Below are 18,821 nucleotides of genomic sequence, written 5' to 3'. Positions count from 1 at the left end.
TTTAATCCCTGCAACAACCTGATGAAGCGGGTTCTATAGCCACCCTGTAGATGGGCAGATGGATAGGTGACTTACCCACTGTCACAGCTGAGGGAGTGGGATAGATGGGATTCCAACCCAGGGTCATCCAACTTTAATCCTGGTGTTAATGCTTGACATGATGCTATCTCCTCTCTGGTTTGAATACAAATAGAACTGTGACCATAGTTGTCATGGTTAGCTCATATGCCTTAGGACATTCCCAGAAGAGGGTGTCACACGTTCAAGTGTGCGTAGGAGATCAGTAACATTTCCTAAGGGTGCAGAGGAGAACTGTTGCCTCTTTTACCCCAAATTGTGAATCTGAATCTGCCAACAGGCTCAGCTTTTTTTTTTTTTCTTAAAGTTGTTACTTATTTATTCATGAGGGAAACACAGAGAGAGGCAGAGCCATAGGCAGAGGGAGAAGCAGGCTCCCTGTGGGGAGCCCGATGTGGAACTCGATCCCAGGACCCCAGGATCATGGCCTGAGCCAAAGGCAGATACTCAACCACTGAGTCACCCAGGCGTCCCAACAAAACTCACCTTTAAGCACACACTCTCTCATCTGCACACTCAAATGTGTTCACACTCACACACGCAACCATGTTCATTCACGCACACACACTCATGCACACCCTTCCATGTCTGAGCAGCCCCAGAGACTCCCTTGGGCACCATCAGCAGAGGAAGACACCCAAGCTCAATTCTGTGGCAGGTGAGAACATTTCTGCTCAAGGCTCTTTTTGACTTATGACTTAAAAATAACCTCACCGGCTTTAGGCACCTTGGCTCCACCAGTCTCTCCCAAATTCACATCTGACGAGTTCCAAAGAAAACTTCACCAGTGCTCAGGGAAGCCAAAACACCTGCTTTGTCAACAGCAGAGCCAACAGAGACGTCCCCGGGGTAGTTTTCTTGCAAGTGTTGTGTCTGAGACCTGGGCCGGCACCTGCCTGAGTCCCAGGTAAGTATGCAGAGTTGAGGTGTGAGGTATGATGGGTCCTTTCTCTTTCCTCTAACCTGGCTGGGCATCAGAAAAATGAACCTATTAGCATCAACGATGTATAGTGTAGGACCAAGGAAGGGCTCAGAATCCAACGGGCAAGACAGAACCCATATAGCTTCAAAACTCGAGCTTTTTTTTTTTTTTAAGATTTTATTTATTTATTCACGAGAGACACACCCCTCACTGGTTGTGACACACTCCCCTGTGGGGAGCCCGATATGGGACTTGAGCCCAGGACTCCAGGATCACAACCTGAGCCAAAGGCAGACGCTCAACCATTGAGCCACCCAGGTGCCCCCAAAACCCAGGTTTTGAATTAAATCTGCCTAGAATCAATGCTGGCACTAAAACTGCACCCCCCCAACCCCTGGCATGCAACTTACCTGTCAAAGTCTCAATTTATTGACCAATTCATGGTAATTGCATCTTCTCATAGTTTCTGTGGGCATGAACTGAGATAATGCACATAAAAAGTTGAGCCTGGTGTCTGCCACAGAGCAAGTTCTTATAGGAAAAGAGGAATTTATTTCCAAAAGAAAACAGACAAGACAGGAACTCAAAATCCTAAGCACAGACTGCACATGGCTTTCATCTCTCAGAGACCTTGAGATAGCCACGAGAGATGGCGAAGCTCAGTGCACAGCGGCTCTGTGAGCTCTGCCCGTGTGTCCCCGAGAAGCCGCTGTGGGTGTGGGAAGCCCGGGCCTCCAGCTGTTTAGTTGGAATGATAGAGGTCAGGAAGTCTGTGCTCAGGCACCGCGTTGCCGGATCTTGCAGCACCCCTGCTTAGCAATGGCCCACTGGGAAGGACGGCTTATTGCCTTAGCTCGTATTTGGTCTGTTGGAATCAAACTGGTGAATCTCTGTTCAAGTTGTTTGCATCCACATTGTTTGAATCTCTGTTGGTGGGTAGATAAGGCAACAGGGGTGAGTCACTTCCCCTGTCTGTACCCCAGTTTCTTTATCTGTAAAATAAGCATGATACTCTTTGCCTGACAGGGTAAAATGCCTAGCACAGTGTCTGGCATATAATGAATGCTCAATGAGTAGGTCCCATTCATATAAAAGTGGCTTTGGATTACAGGACAAACTTGAAGAAGGTGCTTGTATACCATAAAGATTCTCTCAGGGCGCCGGGTTGGCTTGGTTGGTTAAGTCAACTCTTGATTTTGGCTTAGGTCATGATCTCAGGGTTGTGGGATTGAGCCCTCTGTTGGGTTGCATGCTGGGTATAGAGCCTGCTTAAAATTCTCTCTCTCTCTCTCTCTCTCTCTCTCTGTGCCTCTCCCACCCCTACGTGCTCTCTCTCTCTTTCTCTTCTTAAGAGACATAGGCCGAGGGAGAAGCAGGCTCCATGCAGGAAGCCCAGTTTTTTAAGAGAGAGAGAAAGCTTCTCTCTGAAAGTCTGAAGAAGTACAGTCTGTGGATTTTGTCAGAGGTCTCCAAACTTACACTTTTAATTATATATTCCCATCCATCTAAAAAAGTGAGGATGGAATGAATATATATATATATATATATATATATATATATATATATATATATATATAGCCAAGGTCTCAGACACAACAGTTCCGGAAAAACACACCGGGGGGACATCTCCATTGGCCCCACTGTTGACAAAGCACGTGTTCTGGCTTCCCTGGGCGCTGGTGAAGTTTTCTTTGGAACCCGTCAGATGAGAATTTGGGGGAGACTGGCCGAGCCAAGGTACCTAAAGCCAATGAGGTTATTTTTAAGTCATAAGTAAAAAAGAGCCTTGAGCAGATATAGATGTATATATATCTCTATATATTCCATATACTATATATAAATATATATCCGTACATATCCACATAGATATCATATACATACACATACACATATCCGTGTACTATTCAGTTAAATCTATTATAAATACTCTATGTGCAAAGATCAGAAATGAGAGGAGTGAGTATTAGCAGAAGTTCTGACGTGCTCCCCCTCAATCCCAGAGGATGATTCCACACACCCCACTCTGTACACCACAATCTAGGTCCCTGCTGTTCCAAGTGTGCTTCCTGGCCCAGCAGCGCCAGCAGTCACAGCATCTGGGCCTGTTGGGCACGCAGAACATCAGAGCTCAGCCCACATCTGCTGAATGAGCATCTGCATTCTAACAGGATGCCCAGAGCACTGAGTGCGCCCTCAAGTTTGGGAGCCACTGGCCTCAGGAACAGAACTGGAGGGACATCCCTCAATCCTCACTTTCCTTCTCGTACCTGCTTATTAGCTGAGTTCGAGTGATCTCCTTGGATTGTCTTTGCCCAGCATCTGGGGAAGTAGCTGGGCCCCAGTGGCCCTGCACCAAGTTCTGTAGACCTGCCTCGGAATAGATCGCCCCAAGCCAGCCTTGCTGAATGTTTTCCATTTAGCCTATATTTCATGGTGCCAGCCAATTTGGAGTCATCCCCAAGAAAGGGCTCCTGGTCTCCATAGTTTGAAATGTGATTGCTGAGCAGTTCCATAAATCTGCTTCGAGAAGTCCCAGCAATTTTTTTTTTTTTGGAGGTAAAAAGCTAACAAAACTAATCCCTCGCTGTTCCTTGAAGTGGACTCAGATGGAAATAAAATCTTTCCACAAAGTGAGCTTTGGCCCCACTTCCTCATTTCAGGTCCAAAAATGACTTTCAGAGAGCATGTTAGCAAGAGCTCTGGCTGGAACTCGGGAAGGCAGGCCTGCGGCGGAGAGGTGGAGGGAGCTCCGTCACCAACGAAGCACGCTAATGGGCCGGGCTGCACAAACATTAGTTTTTAATTCTCAGGGTAGAAGTAACTGTTAGAAAATTCATCAAACCCGAGACGGGAACAGGCCTTGGTTTCTGCTGCCCTGGCACTGCCCAGAGCTCTGAGTGGACTTGAGTCTCCTCCAGTTATTTGGGTCACAGCCAACGCCAGGCCTTTGGTTACCAGCAGGGCTGGTGCACTTTATGGGAGTGGAAGGAGGGGAGTGGTGGCCAGACCATTCGCCCAGACTGAAGACTGTAAAATACCCACATTGAGACTCTGGTGGAAGGCAGGGTGTGCCGGGCAGCACAATGGCAGAACGTGTCTGTTTCTTTCCTCCACTGAGTTTGCTCCTTTGGACGCCATGTTGGAAGCCAACAAGGGTGTTAAGGAAGTCAGATCATACAGGGGACCACTCACGCCTTAGGTGGCCAGTCACTTCTGATAGCAGATGGCTGACTACTGCAAACTACTGTTTCCAGTGTCCCCCGCCTCTGGCTATGTTCAGCCAATGGGGGAGCCTCTTGTGGGAGGGACACTAGTGTATTGGAGGATGGGATGGTCAGATAGGCTAAGCTCATTCTCCCACGCTCCACTCTGCTCTCTCTGACTCGAGGGGCCTCCCTGGGCAGTGACTGTATTTCCTACATAGCTCTAGCTTTCTCAGTCCCTTCAAGGTCCTAACTCCCTGCCAGGGCAGCCCCAGCTACTGGGCTCTGGTGACACCATCTCCTCCCTCATTGTCTCCTGGAGCTGAAGTGGCTTCCCACTCTTGCTGATCTCAGAGTTGTCTTCCAGGCCTATTTGACCTTACTGCTCTTCCAACACCTCTATAACTACTGACCTATATTAAATCCCTTCTCTCATCAGACTCCCTGGCTGGGTGGCTTCATCTTCCAGAGTAGAAACTGACCAGGAAATATTTAGGATCTGTAGCAGCAGCTTGAATGATAGCAAATGAGTAAGTACATAAGGAGCGCTCCATCATTCAGTGACTCGGGCTAACCTAAACAATTTATTGCAAGGACACAGGTTATTCCAGTGATTTGAAAGAAAAACTGAACAACATATGGAGAACAAACAGAAAGCAGGAAGCTTCCAATATCTAGAGAGCAAGAACTAATAAGGAGGTATCCTGAGGGTATAGCCTTTGAGATGAATTGATTCCAACTGCTTTCCGTATGTGTCTCCTGCACATACAGCATGACCTCGTTTAATTGTGCTTGCTTTATGGAGCTTTGCAGATCACGCGTTTGTTACAAATTGAAGGTTTGTGGCGACCCTGCATCAAGCGAGTCTAGTGGCGCCATGTTTCCGACAGCATTTGGTAGCTTTGAATCTCTGTGTCACATTTGGACAATTCTTGCAATATTTCAAACTTTTTCATTATCATCATATTTGGCGTGGTGATCAGTGATCGGTGATTATGACTCACTGAAGACTCAGATGAAGGTTAGCATTTTTTAACAAGAAAGTATTTTTTAATTAAAGTTGTGTCTTTTGTTTTTCAGGCAAAATGCTATCACACACTTAATAGATACAGTATAAACATGACTTTTATACGCATTGGGAAACCAAAAAATTCACTTGACTCACTTTATTGTGATTTGCTTTATTGTTGTGGCCTGGAACCAAACCTACAATATCTCTGATGTTGGCCTACATTCATGGTTCAGGTTTTGGGAGGGAGAGGCTCTCATGGCTTTATCTTGGGTCCCAAGGCCACTGATTTCCCAGAAAGCACAAGGCACTTCGATAGTCCAGGCAAAGCTGCAAAGATCTGGGAAAGGAGGTTGGGTTAGAGAGCAGTGCCATTTGTGGGGGAGGGGAAAGGCATACGCAGTCCATAACAGTTCCCTTACTTAATTAATTTAATAATAAGAGTGTCTTATATGAAAACACAAACCCAGAGCACTTTGAACATAGCAGGTGCTATTAGTGGACTATGTTGATTTGAGTGTCTACCTTCTTCTTTAGCTAGCAGCACCTTCATTTTCCTTTGACTAATGTCTGTGTTAGATGGCTGACTTACCTCAAGTAACTGTTCTTTCCTTCCTCCACAGTAAAGAAACAAGTTAAGTCCATAAGAAATCAGTAGTTATGGAAAACAGAAAGAAAAGAAGAGCAAGAAAAATCGAGAGTGACAAGGTAGGGTCAAGGGCAGTTTCTTAAGAAGGCAAATTTGAGCAAAGATCTGAATGAATGAAGTGAATGAACCACCAAGTTATCTGGAGCAGATCATACCAGGCAGAGCAAACAGAAAGTACAAAGGCCCTGGGGCAGGAGCATGGTTTACATGCTGGAGGAGTAGTAAAGGCTAGTATTTCTGGAGTGGAGGGAAGGATTGTGAAGATGGTGGGAGCCACGGAGGAGATGCCAGTATGAAGTAGCTCTCATGGAGGCTGAGGATTGTGATTAGGACTCTGGATTTTACTCTGAGTTAGTTGGAAGCCCCCAGAGGTTTTGAGTAGAAGAGGAATGGGATCAGATATATTTTTGATCAGATCCCTCAACTAGACAATGAGTGACTATTAGAAGGTAAAAGAATGAATGGATATTCAAAGTTAAGCAAAAAGAGAATTAAGGAAGAATTCAAGACAAGATTGGTAGGGTCACTCAAACCCATGCATGATTCATGGCCAATGTAGGGCATAGACAGGATTTACCCTGGGAAATCCGAGGTGGGAGCACATACTTCATCCTGGGGAGAGAAAGAAAGGTGTTATGCAGGACATGGGGTCTGAGCAGGGCTTGAAGGATGAGGTGGACAACTCTAGCCCATGCCTCCACAGGAATTCCTGCATAAGCAGAGGGAGTGTTTGAGCCAGACAGGTCTACCAGTTAGTTTCAGCCCAACTAGGATTATTAATCCATCCAGCTGTCGCAGGTAGGAGAGTGATGGATGGCTCTTGGCTCCATCAGCATTGGCTGGGTCTCTGTGTCTTCCTCCGAAGGCTCCAGAGTCCAGCCTCTCTCTGGCAGAGTCTGGACTTCTAAGTGGAAAGTGAGTGGTTGAGGTAGAGGGGTCTACACTGATGAATAAAACACACATGCCGCCTCCCCAAGGAGCTTACAGATAAGTAGGAGAGTGAAGTATTAAACAAGTCAAAAAGAGAAATCTATTATTACCCATAGTGGTGAATGTTATGGAAAACATGAGAGCCAGGAAGGGAAAGGGTAGAGGGAAGTCCTCCAGGGGCAAAGGGACCTTTGGGTGGAGACCTGAAGAAACCTCAGGTTTTGTGCAAAATTGGAGGGAAAACCATTGGTAGCAGAGGGAACAGTGGCTGCTAAGAATTCAGGGCTAGAAAGACCCTCTTGGATTCAAGGAAAGAAAGGCAAGAAAGCAAGTAGGGGGAAACAGCAGGTGCAAAAGGAATTGTATGTGTACAACAAAGATTCTCCAGTTAGTCTTTATTTTACATTTATTTGCAGGAAAAGCAGAGAGGGATGCACAGGCAGGAACATAGAGTTTCTGGGAGGTATTTATTGCAAATGATGATTTCTTCTATCTGGAACAATGCAGGGTGGAAATGTGCGTGGCTGACCATTGTTGATGATGGCCACTCTACTGATTTCCAGGGTTCTCCTCCAGAAGTCATCAAGTCCCAGCCTGACTAAGTCATGACATCCACTTTATTTTTTTAATTTTTATTTATTTATGATAGTCACAGAGAGAGAAAGAGAGGCAGAGACACAGGCAGAGAGAAGCAGGCTCCATGCACCGGGAGCCCGACGTGGGAATCGATCCTGGGTCTCCAGGATCGCGCCCTAGGCCAAAGGCAGGCGCCAAACTGCTGCGCCACCCAGGGATCCCATGACATCCACTTTAAAACTTGATTTTGCCAGGATGCCTGGGTGGCTCAGTGATTGAGTGTCTGTCTTGGGCTCAGATCGTGATCCCTGGGTCCTGGGATTGAGTCCCATATTGGGCTCCCTGCATGGAGCCTGCTTCTCCCTCTGCCTATGTCTCTGCCTCTCTCTGTGTCTCTCATAAATAAATAAGTAAAATCTTTTTTTTTAAACCAACTTTATTTTGCCAAGTGCAGAGTTTGGCCTTCCTGGCTCAGTGGTTTGGCTTGTCTCTGTCGAGGAGTGATTTGTTCCCAAAGCTTTGGTGGTCTAGACTTCACTGTTTCATTGCTGCTGTACTGGGACATCGGCTGTTAGAGTCTTTTAAAGATGCAAAGGAGTAGCCCCACGGCTTAGTTCAAGTGGCCAACCCCAAGCCCAAGACTCATCAAGAGGTGCGTGCTGTCAGAGCAGCCTCAGCACGGGGTGATCTCGAGAACATGCCTTAAGGTAGTTTAAGAAGTGGTTTGTTTCAAGGACACAAACTAACTCCTCCATTCCAAAGCCAGATCGTGTTCCATAGGGTTTTAATTAGTGCACTTCAGATTCATTTGCACCCAGCTCATCAGAATCCACATGACATTGTTTGGTACCCAAGACACCTCACGCTCTATGCAGCTTCCCCAGCCAGTGGTGTTCCATCGGTTCTGAACAGGATCCAGAGTGAGTTTGGAGCCCAGCAGGAAGAGGCTCTGTGGATCATTGGCACCTGAATTCTTCATTTTGACTTTGTTTCCAATTTGAGAAAAGGATTCGTCCTTGACAGTATTTTAAAGATGTTTCTCTTGACCTCACTTCTCCTTGACAAGGATGATCACTCTTTCATTCAATAGGCATTTAGTGAGCACTTACTGTGTTCCAGGCGCTGACCCAGAATGGGAGGAAGTGCTTTGCAGCCTGGGTATGACTCATGCCCTGCCCTCGATGGAATCCCTAAACGGAATCTACAGTCTAGTGAGGGAGACAGACCATAATGACATCGTCGTGGCACATGAAGTAACTTAATTGCCAATGCAATTTTTCGACAGTCAACAAATGTCTACGGAGCATCTGTGTGTGTGCTCACCATTCTGGGCCCTGGAAATATAGCAGAAAACAAAACAGACGCAGTCAAACTGGGAGATTAATAGCACTGAGGTTGAAATGAGATAATGCACACACCACCCTCAGCTCAGGGACAGTTATTAGAAGTTTTTTCCCTTGTTCTAAATCTTCAGTGGCTCCCCAGTGCTTAGAGGGTGATAACATTCCATCTCTCTGGGTTACGGACAGCTTCTTCGCCAAATCGGTCCAATTCAGCTTTTCCCACTTTCCAACTGTGCAATTATGGGTGAGTCGCCCATGCTTTTTGGAGCCTCAGTTCACTTTCCTGCAGACCGAGGACAACAATGGCATCCACCACAGGGGCTCGTTGCAAGGATAAAAAGGACTGTGTCCAGCACAAGACTAAACAATGGTGATTGTTATGATTATTATTTGTATTATTTTGAAAATCCTTGCTACTGGTAGCAGAGAGTCTTAGTTATTTGATTCCTCCATTTCATGATAGTCATGGAATCTTTCCCTGGACATATGGCAACTCGGCATAACAATATATTTCCCAGATTCCTTTGCACTTAAATGTGGCCAAATGTGACAAAGTGCTGGCTGAAGGAGGTATGAGCAGAAGTGATTTGTGTCATTTTCATGTTGTGCCCTTAAAGGGGAGGGATGTGCTCTAATTTGGCACCTACTGGATATGAGGCACTGTTTTGGGCTCTTTCGATCCAAAGGAGAATATATGGGATCTATTTTCAAGGAGTTCTCAATCCTTCATCTGTGATTTCATTCAACAAACAGTTTGTGGACCTACTATGTGCCGGGCACTGGACGAGGCTCTGGGGATTCAGTGGTAACCACAACAGAGAAGGTCTCTGTCCTTAAGGAACTTACGTGTTGGTTTGGGAAAGGGGCTGATGATAAGCACATTATGCATAGAGTAGTATGATACAAAATAAAGGGGAGATTTTAGTCCAGAAATGATCATCACAGGAGGATTCTCTGAGGAGCTGACAGTTGAATTTAGACATGAGTGATGAGAGGAACCATTCATGGGTAGATCTGGGAGTGCACATCCTAGGCAGAGGCAACAGCAAGTGCAAAGGCCATGAGGCAAGATTTTGAACAATTGCAAGAAGCACCGTGGATTGGAGCAAAAGGAGTAAGGCCAAGAGGGTAGGAGATGACATTGGAGAGTGGGCAGGGCTGGCCCACAGGGTCCTGGTGGCCAGAGTATAGATTTTAGTTTAGATTTTAAATTTTTTTCCCTTGAGAGAGAGAGTGCACATACATGTGAGGCAAGGTTGGGAGGGACAGAGGGAGAGAGAGAATCTTAAGCAGGCTCCATGCTGAGCATGGAGCCTGATGCAGGGCTCGATCTCACAACCCTGAGATCATGACCTGAGCCAAAACCAAGAGTCACAAGCTTAACAAACTGAGCCACTCAGGCTCCCTGAGATTTCATTCTTAATACCAAGGAAAGCCACAGGAAATTCAAACAAAGGAGTGAAAGAAGGTCATTTGTACATTTAAGATCATTCTGGATTATAGAGGGTTGAGAAGGGGGGTTGAGAAATCATGTAGAAGCCTACTGTAGTCAACCAGGCAAGAGAAGAGAGTGGTTCAGGTGATAGAAATGCAGAGAAGTAGACGAACAACACATAGATTTTGGACAAACAATTGAAGACGCACTGGGCTCACACCCTGTCCTCAAGCAGCTCATAATCCTGTGAGGGAGACGGAATAAACACAGAGCAGTCTGCTACCTTACTGTGATGAGCAATGGGCCTATTCATAACTGAAATGACCACTGACCTTGTCACACTCTGAGCTCCTGTTTCCTGTATGAAGTTCCTTGAGAACTGTTTCTTCTTTCTTTCTTTATTTTTTAAAAAAGATTTTATTTATTTATTCATGAAAGACACACACACACACACACACAGAGAGAGAGAGAGAGAGAGAGAGAGAGGCAGAGACACAGGCAGAGGGAGAAGCAGGCTCCCTGCGGGGAGCTCAAAGCAGGACTCATCCGGGACCCTGGGATCACGCGCCCTGAGCCGAAGGCAGATGCTCAACCGCTGAGCCTCCCAGACACACCAAAAATATTTTATTTATACATTTGAGAGAGAGAAAGAGAGAGAGCCCAAGTGGGGAGAGGGAGAGGGAGAAGCAGACTCCCCACTGACCAGAGAGCCTGACTTGGGGCTTGTCCCAGAACACTGAGACCATGACCTGAGGCAGCTGCATAACTGACTGAGCCACCCTAGCTCCCCTCAAAGAGCTCTTTTGAAAGTCATGGAAGGAAGCAGCTGAATTCTTCTCAGCATGAATTGTTGTCACTCCAAGCATCCTCTTGATTTGCCCCTCCCTCTACTCTCCCCACCCTTCCCTTCTTGTGACCTGATGATGCTGCACCCCATGATTTTGATCTGGGGGTCAGAAGGCTGGCAGTGCTTTGGAACTATAAGAGTTAAGCATGCTCCAGCTCATATAGGCAAAAAAACACAAAGACGCAGGGGAAATATTTCCATCTTTGATAAGGAGTGAAAACAGAGCAACTCATTTCCTAGGGGCTTGCGAGGGGCAGGAAGGAGCTGGCGGGGTTCACAGACAGCCCGGCCTTGGTGGGGCCAGCGAGAGGACCAGGGTCCTGGACGGGGAGGGGGCATTGCAGGGGTGCACCCAAGCTTTCTGATGGGTGGCATCAAGCGTGTGTGTCAACATCTGTCGTTTTGGAAGAAATTGCAGCTTTAACGAGAGCGGGCTGTGGGGAAGGGTGGTTTTCGTTGTTTTTCGGCTTTGAGTCCATCTGGGTAAGATCCGGATGGATTTTAGAGAAAAAAATCACACAGTCCATCTTGGTGGGCTGTTTGGCAAGGCCAGAGAATGTTATTTCCCTTAAAATCCGTGCCTGAAAAATAAATTAAACAGTGCTTGAGTTGAATGCGATTAACCAGCCGTTTGGCTGGCTCTAGCCCACTGATGTGGGTTACATTCTGTGCTATTCTGATCCTGTCCTTTGGGCTATTACCCAGGCTGTGCTTTCTGCCTGGAGGGCTCTTTCTCCTCATTTTTTACTGAGACACTCACTAACACTTAACTAATAGTGTTTGCTGGCCAGGCATTTTCTAAGTGCTTTCTAGAACATTAACTTTTCCGTAATCCTTCCAATAAAGCTATAGGGTTGGTTGTGGTTCTTATCCTTGATCCGCTAGAGGGGAAGCTGAAGTGACCCATTCACACTACACAGCTAGAGGGTCGCAGAGGTGGGATCAGAACTGAGGCACCCGGGGCACCTGGATGGCTCAATGGTTGAGCATCTGCCTTCATCTCAGGTCATGATCCCAAAGTTCTGGGATCGAGTCCCGCATCCAGCTCCCTGCAGGGAGCCTGCTTCTCCCTCTGCCTGTGTCTCTGCCTCTCTCACTCTACGTCTCTCATGAATAAATAAATAAATAATCTAAAAAAAAAAAAAAAGACTCAGGGAGCCCAGGCGCCTATTCTATGCACTTGACCACCATGCTGTACACTTCCCTGACCCTAATAGTGCCTTCTGGTCTCTACTTAGAGTTCCTGCTCGACGATGCTATATTCACCTTAAGAGTCAGGTGGCTTGACTCTAATATGATTACCTGCCCTCCTTAGGGTATGCGAGAGTCACAGAGGTGCGCCTTTCAGATTTCCCTTGGCCCAAGAGGTGAGCAGTGCCCTAGAGCATGGCCCCCAGCAGTGCCACCTTTAAGATCCGCCCTGGCTTCAGATGAGGTAACAGGGCCTGGCTATTGTGATTCAGCAATCTCTGCTCTGGAGAGCCCCTCTGTTGACTGGAACTGTCATTGGAGGTCATTCTGCTTCCCATTCTGTCCTTTGCCCCAGCCCCAGTGTGGGCCTGTCCACATGCCTTTTGTGTTTCTGGTCCCCAACTCTGTGCCTGGTAGATGCTCTATATTTGTGATGGGGTAATATTTTTAAAACACTAAGTGAAAATTTTTTTTTTTTTTTTGTATTTTGGTGTTTACTGTCAGGCTTCAGGGTAGCCCTGCTCCCCAGTTTGGCCACTCCCTACCATCATTTGAGCAAGGTCCTTGGTATTGATTTCTTCATAGAAAAGCTGAGATTGCAGAAAATGAAAGAATGTGGAGTTTTATCTTGACTTTTGAAATTCAAAATCCTACAACCTTTAATGAGGGAACTCAGGTCATAGGTAATATGTTTGGTTTTGATTATGAGTAAGTGTGAGTTCTCCTATCTGCAGCCAACATGCCACATGTTGAACATCCAATCTGCAGGGCCCTGAGACTTTGCTGGGTCGTAGTACAACTTTCCCCTCTGAACAACTCCCCCTTCCATTGTCTCAGACACTTGTGAGATGGAGGGTGATGGAGATGGAGGATGGGGCCCTGAGCATCCCCATGATGTGTGGTGGTCCAGAAGACCTCACATACTCTGAGCAGGTGAGGTGGAATGGGACCAGCAGCAGTTTGCCACTGAGCTGAATGATTGAAAAACAGGTTGGAAATGGTCTATGAACTTCTAGCTTGATTTAGGCTTGGCTCAAATGTCACTCTTTGGAAAGCTCTCCCCAGCTTTGGATCAAAGTCTCAGTTATTCGCCAACTTATGAGTCTATTTCTTCCCATTTATCATCATCAGAAATTGTCTTCCCTGTTTACTTACTTGTTTAGCATCTCTGTTCCACCTCATAGGTAAACTCCACAACTACAGGACCAGGTGGTCTTGTTCATGGCCCCATGTCCAGTGCTTGGTCCAGGACAAGCCACATCCGCATCATGTGGGAGGCACTCAACACTCTAGAAGGAATAAATGAAGTCCGCTTGGTCTTTAGAATAAAGTCCAAACATGCAGTGTGTTAATGCAGATCTCTTATTGGCAAATAGGTGAATGGATCCATTTAGAGGGGGTGTGTGGTGGGGGGAGGACTAGCCGCTGAGATGTTGGTTTGGGTCAGACCAGTCTGGGAACAGGGAGACATCTTAGGCAGAGCCAGGGCCCTGTTGGTGAACTTAAGAGATAGACATCTACATCTCTTGCTTGATTGAGGTAAGTGATAGAACAGCCATCTGCCTGTCACACCTCTGTTACTGTGAGGTGGAGCTTGGCCAAGTTTAAAGGTACAGCCTCCTCCCCACCTACTTTCATTTCAATAGGATAAAATTCCTGATCACTTAACTCGCTTTATGCTCTTTTAAAAGCTCCTCTGCTGAAGCCACAAATCCTTCAAGAGCTACCCCAAATGGGGAACACCATCGGCTTGCTCTCTGCACAGGCCCTTGGTGGGCAGTAAATCAGCGTCCTTGGTTCACTCTGTTCTTAGAACCAGAGATGGGAGTTGCTTGCCAGAGATGGTGAACGGGCCAAGGGCTCTCTGGGGGGATGGATCTTCTCTGCAGAGAGTGGGGGTGTGGTAGAGGGGTGGGGGCCGTTTGTGGGCAGCTCGAGCGTACTTGAGAACACTTGATCTGTATTTTCTATTTGATTCTGGGACCCAGGGGCATCTCCAATCCCCAGGGGTCAGTCAAGGGGAGAGAAGAGAGGCCAATCAGTGTTTGGGGACTAGTCTGTCCTGGTAAGCTAACGAAAGACGAATAGCCTAAGAATTGTGAAGGTGAGCGTAATTAATCAGTATTCAAAAGACCTTGACGAAAATATATTTGGAACTCTATGTATTCCTGAAGTAATCCATGTTTTTAAAATCAAAATGAAAGAGCACAGACTAGCCAAGAGAAACAAAAAATATATATACGGATAATCCCTCTACCTAGACATAACATCATTAATATGTTGTGGTTGAGCCTTCCAATCATTTTATGCATAAATATATGTTTTTTATTAAAATGGAGTTATACAATATATACCGTTGTATGGCCCGTCTTACTTAGCATTATGTCACGACGTATTTCCTGGAAAATACATGGAGAGCTACATCATCATTTTTGATTGTTACATAAGATTCCAATGGTTATTTGGCCCGTGATTAAACAGGCATTTGACCAACTTACTATTGCTGATATTTAGGCCATTTCTAATTTTTTGCACTCCCGAATAGCAGTGGAGTGGGCCTCCTTCTATTTCTCTCTTTTTATACACTTCTGCGTATTTTTTTTTTAATCACAAATAGGATTTGTTATTTGTCACCATGAAATATCTGAATTTTCAATAGGTTATTGGGCAGCTGGCTCATCTCCATCAGCTCGTTCAACATCAGCACTGGTCTCATCCCCAGTAGCTTTTCCAGAACTACTCCCTTCACTGTGCAGCTCCACGAGCTTTCCCTTGGCATTTTTACTGTTCTAACAGAGACATCATGGAGTGGATAAATAGACTGGCAAGCCTTTTCTATGTCTTTTCCAATGCCATCTGGAACCAGTTTACTGACCACTTCTTTCAAGTCATTTGTCTGCACCTCTTGAGTCATGATTTCCATTGTCTTCTTCCGAATTCAGAGGACCTGTTGGTGCTGAGCATAAGAGGGTTTCCAAATCTGATCATTGCATTTTGTAGTAAAACCAACACAAAATAGATGAAGGAAATAACCGTCAGTACTACTCTTGATATCAATGTGAGCTTTGGTCACAATCAGCCATTTTTTGACCATGGAGCACATTTTGTCACGAGTAAGATCCATGCCATAGAAATTAGTCAGTTGGTTTTTGACCTGACCAGCCTCAGGAATTAGCTTGAATTTTCAAAATGCAACTTCACCGTTCTGTAGACCAGCAAAGCTCACTTCAAAAACACTACCCTTGAAGTCATCAGAAGTGATATTGGTCCCTTGAATTCTTGTGACTAGTGTTTTTCCAATATTTCTTATATTGAGCCTAGCTAGTTGGTACCAATCTTTCTTAGAAAATGGATCAACCACATTCTTCCTAACCCCCTTTCTGCTGCCTCTCGTGAAGGTGCTGGTTCTTGCCAGCCACCATGGTGCTTCTCAGGGAGCCAAGAGGGCTCTACATGTTTCTGCATAATCAATTAATTTAAGTGGAGTTGCTGAGTCAAAGGGTATGCACATTTTTACGATTTTTTTTTTGGTGAATGTTGCCAAGAAAACTTTCAAAAAAATGTGTACCAATTAAATTCCCACAAGATGTATTTATGGGAAGACGCCTTGATAGAAATTACTTTAAAAGCAATGTGTGCTTATGACAAAGCAATCAAACAATGCAGAACAATAAAATGAGAGTTGTTGCTTTAATTTTCCTTGCTAAAGAATATAATATTTTGACTGCATTGTTATCAGATTCCAATTTCTATCTAGTCTTGATCCTGCCAGGCTAACTGCATCCTCCTCATAAAATCTGCTTCTGGACTATAGACTCAGGGAGGGCAGAGGCTACATTTGCTCTGTCCATTTTTGCATGCTAGTGCCTATTTCAGGGCCTGGCACCCAATAGGCATTTGTTGTGTTAGTATCTAATTGTTGTGTAACTAAGTATCCTCAAACTTAGCATGTTAAAGCAATAAGCACTTATCATCTCAGTTTCTGTGGGTCAGAAATCTGGGAGTGGCTTGACTGGGTGGGTCTGGCTCAATACCTCTCACGAGATTGCAGTCAAAACATTATCCAGGGCTGTGGGCTTATCTGAAGGTTTGGCTGGGGCTGAAGGCTCCATTTTCAAACTGTTTCCCTCACATAGCCAGCAAGTCATGCTTGCTGTTGGCAGGAGGCCTCAGTTACTTGTGATGCGGATCTTCTATGGGGTCCACTCAGGTGTTCTCACAACATGATGGCTGGCCTCCCCCGGAGAAATGGTCCAAAAGAGGAGGCAAGATGAAAGCTGTAGGATCTTCTATGATCTAGCTTCAAGAGTATACACTCTGTTATCTCCACAATATTTTCCTTCTTACCTAGGTCAGTCTCATTCAGGGTGGGAGGGTCTTCCACAAGGGTATTAATTCCAGACTGCAGGGATAATGGGGGATCATGCTGGAGGCTGGCCAATCCATCTACTGAAATGGGCTGCGTGAATGACTGAGTGAACGAATCATAGCCCCAGAACTAGAAAAGGCTAATGGTGTTCCCTATGTCTTCCAAGCCATTCTGTGTAGAAATGGGATGGGATCTCTCTCTGTGTAGAGATGAGTTTGGATGAAGCCGTGTACTTGCTGTAGAAGCTGCTGGTCTGAATGATTCTTGCTTTGAATCAGGATGGGCAAGCAGAGGCTTATAACTCAAGCCAAGACATCTGGAAAATTTCCAGCAGGGCTGGGGTCTTGTGGTTCAGGCCATGGGTCCAGAGAAAAGCTGGTTCTTGCTGCTCTAAGGAATGTCGGGCCTGCATGTCAATCAAGGTACGGTGGGTCATTTGGCCAAAGGAGGTCACTCTCATCATTGGAATACTCAGTAGTTTATGACCTCCATAAAGCTATTAGTCCTGAGACATGAGGGGGAAAGTGGTTACCAGCACCCTCTGCCTCTCTGGGGTCCATTAGCATCAAGGTTGTAAACTCAGTCTCAGGCCATGGGTGACTGCTTTTATTATCAATCAATTACTCATGCTTGTCAGCAAGTCTCAAGCTTCCTACAAGCATAGAATGTGGTCAGATAACCATGGGTGACTCTGGGCAATTAAAGGGATACATTTCAGGGCTCAGTTTCCCCATCTGTACAGTAAAGGGCTGTACTAGATAAGAGGTCCCCACATGTCTCACTTGGCAAATCTATTTCCTTCATTCTATTTGTGCTGTGTCTAGTTCATGTTTTGAAATTATTTCTCTATCAATCAGCATTCCTTAAAACTTATTTTTCCTTCCCATTAATATTATTAAAGATGAGTATCTTTGTACAAAAAGGAACATACAACTGACAATCACCAATTCGGACCACCACAGACAGGGCTGCACCCGGAATATATGAGGCCATGGACAAATATTTTTTTGCAGAGTCCTGTCTATATAAACAATTTGAGTTACCTGAAATCAGCATGTCTGGACCATTTTGGTGGCCTGAGTCCATGAAAGAAATCCAATGGGAGTGGTCTCTAGCCCCAGCTGCCCTCCTGGAACTAGGGCTGGCCATGGGGCCCTGTGACAACCCCACAGGTACAAGTCCTGGAGCTCCTCAAGGTATCTGGTTGGTCTCATGTGTGGGTCAGAGGGTCAGAGAGAGCCACAAAGCGGAGTAACAGGGACTAGGACCCATGTGGGTCCCATCCAGACTAGAGCACTCTGCTCAGACAGCAGAGCCAGGCTTGTCTGGTCCTAGGCATCAGACAGGACTTAGAAGATTTTAAGGAAGGTAGTTCAAAGTATGGAGGCTAGGTCCGGGTTCCCTCTTGCCAGATCTTGTCAGATCTAAGGGCCAGACTCACCACTGGAGGAGCACCATTTTTGTGGTAGATATAAATGTTCTGGCCAAAAATGAAATAAACATTTTTGTTCATTTGTAAAGCCAAATCACTGCTAAGGGAATAATTCTGTTTGTGCACTGGAAATCAAGAACGAAAGCCAAGGCTCAGTCTTGGTACCTTCTAGGATTACGGAGAACCAAACATTCCCATTGCTATACTTACTTCTCTTCACTGAGCAACCATATTACCCAAGACCCTTTGCACATACTATTTCTTTTTTTTTTTTTAAGATTTATTTATTTGAGGAAGAAAGAGAGGGAGAGAGCATTAGAGAGAGCACAAGTGGGGAAGAGGAGCAGAGGGAGGGGGAGAAGCAGATTCTGCTGCTAAGCAAGGAGCCCAATGCAGGGCTCCATCCCAGGACCCCAGGATCATGACCTGAGACAAAGGCTCAACCGACTGAGCCATCAGGTGCCCCTGCACATACCATTTTGAAATCTAACTTCTATAAGAATCCTGTAAGGGAGTCCCTCTTTACAGATGCGTAAACAGAGAATATGCAGGCGTTAATGGTCTCCAAGAATTATTCTGTAATCATCGTACCCAACATTCACTGAGGACTTCTTATGTGTTGAGCACTATACATGTACCAAGTTCCTAATCTTCACAACTATTCTTTGAGGTAGGAACTACCATCATCCCTGTTCCGTAGACGAGAGGATGGTGGCTCAGAGAGGTTATATAACGGGCCAAAATCAAAGTTTGTATGTAGTGAAGATGGGACTTGAATGTAGACCATCTAGCACCAGCACCGAACCCTTGGCCACCAGTTACACTGCCTTTCTCTAC

General features: G+C 45.7%; 1 pseudogene; it reads right to left on the bottom strand.

Moving 5' to 3' along the window:
* Nucleotides 1–14,843: 14,843 nt before the first annotated feature.
* LOC119866120 lies at nucleotides 14,844–16,331 on the bottom strand (annotated as a pseudogene).
* Between the last annotated feature and the right edge of the window lie 2,490 nt (nucleotides 16,332–18,821).

Source organism: Canis lupus, chromosome 26 (genome assembly GCF_011100685.1).
Source record: "Canis lupus familiaris isolate Mischka breed German Shepherd chromosome 26, alternate assembly UU_Cfam_GSD_1.0, whole genome shotgun sequence".
In the NCBI taxonomy this organism is placed as follows: Eukaryota; Metazoa; Chordata; class Mammalia; order Carnivora; family Canidae; genus Canis; species Canis lupus.
Note: the sequence above shows the minus strand (reverse complement) of the source record. Positions and strands in the feature narration are given on the sequence as shown.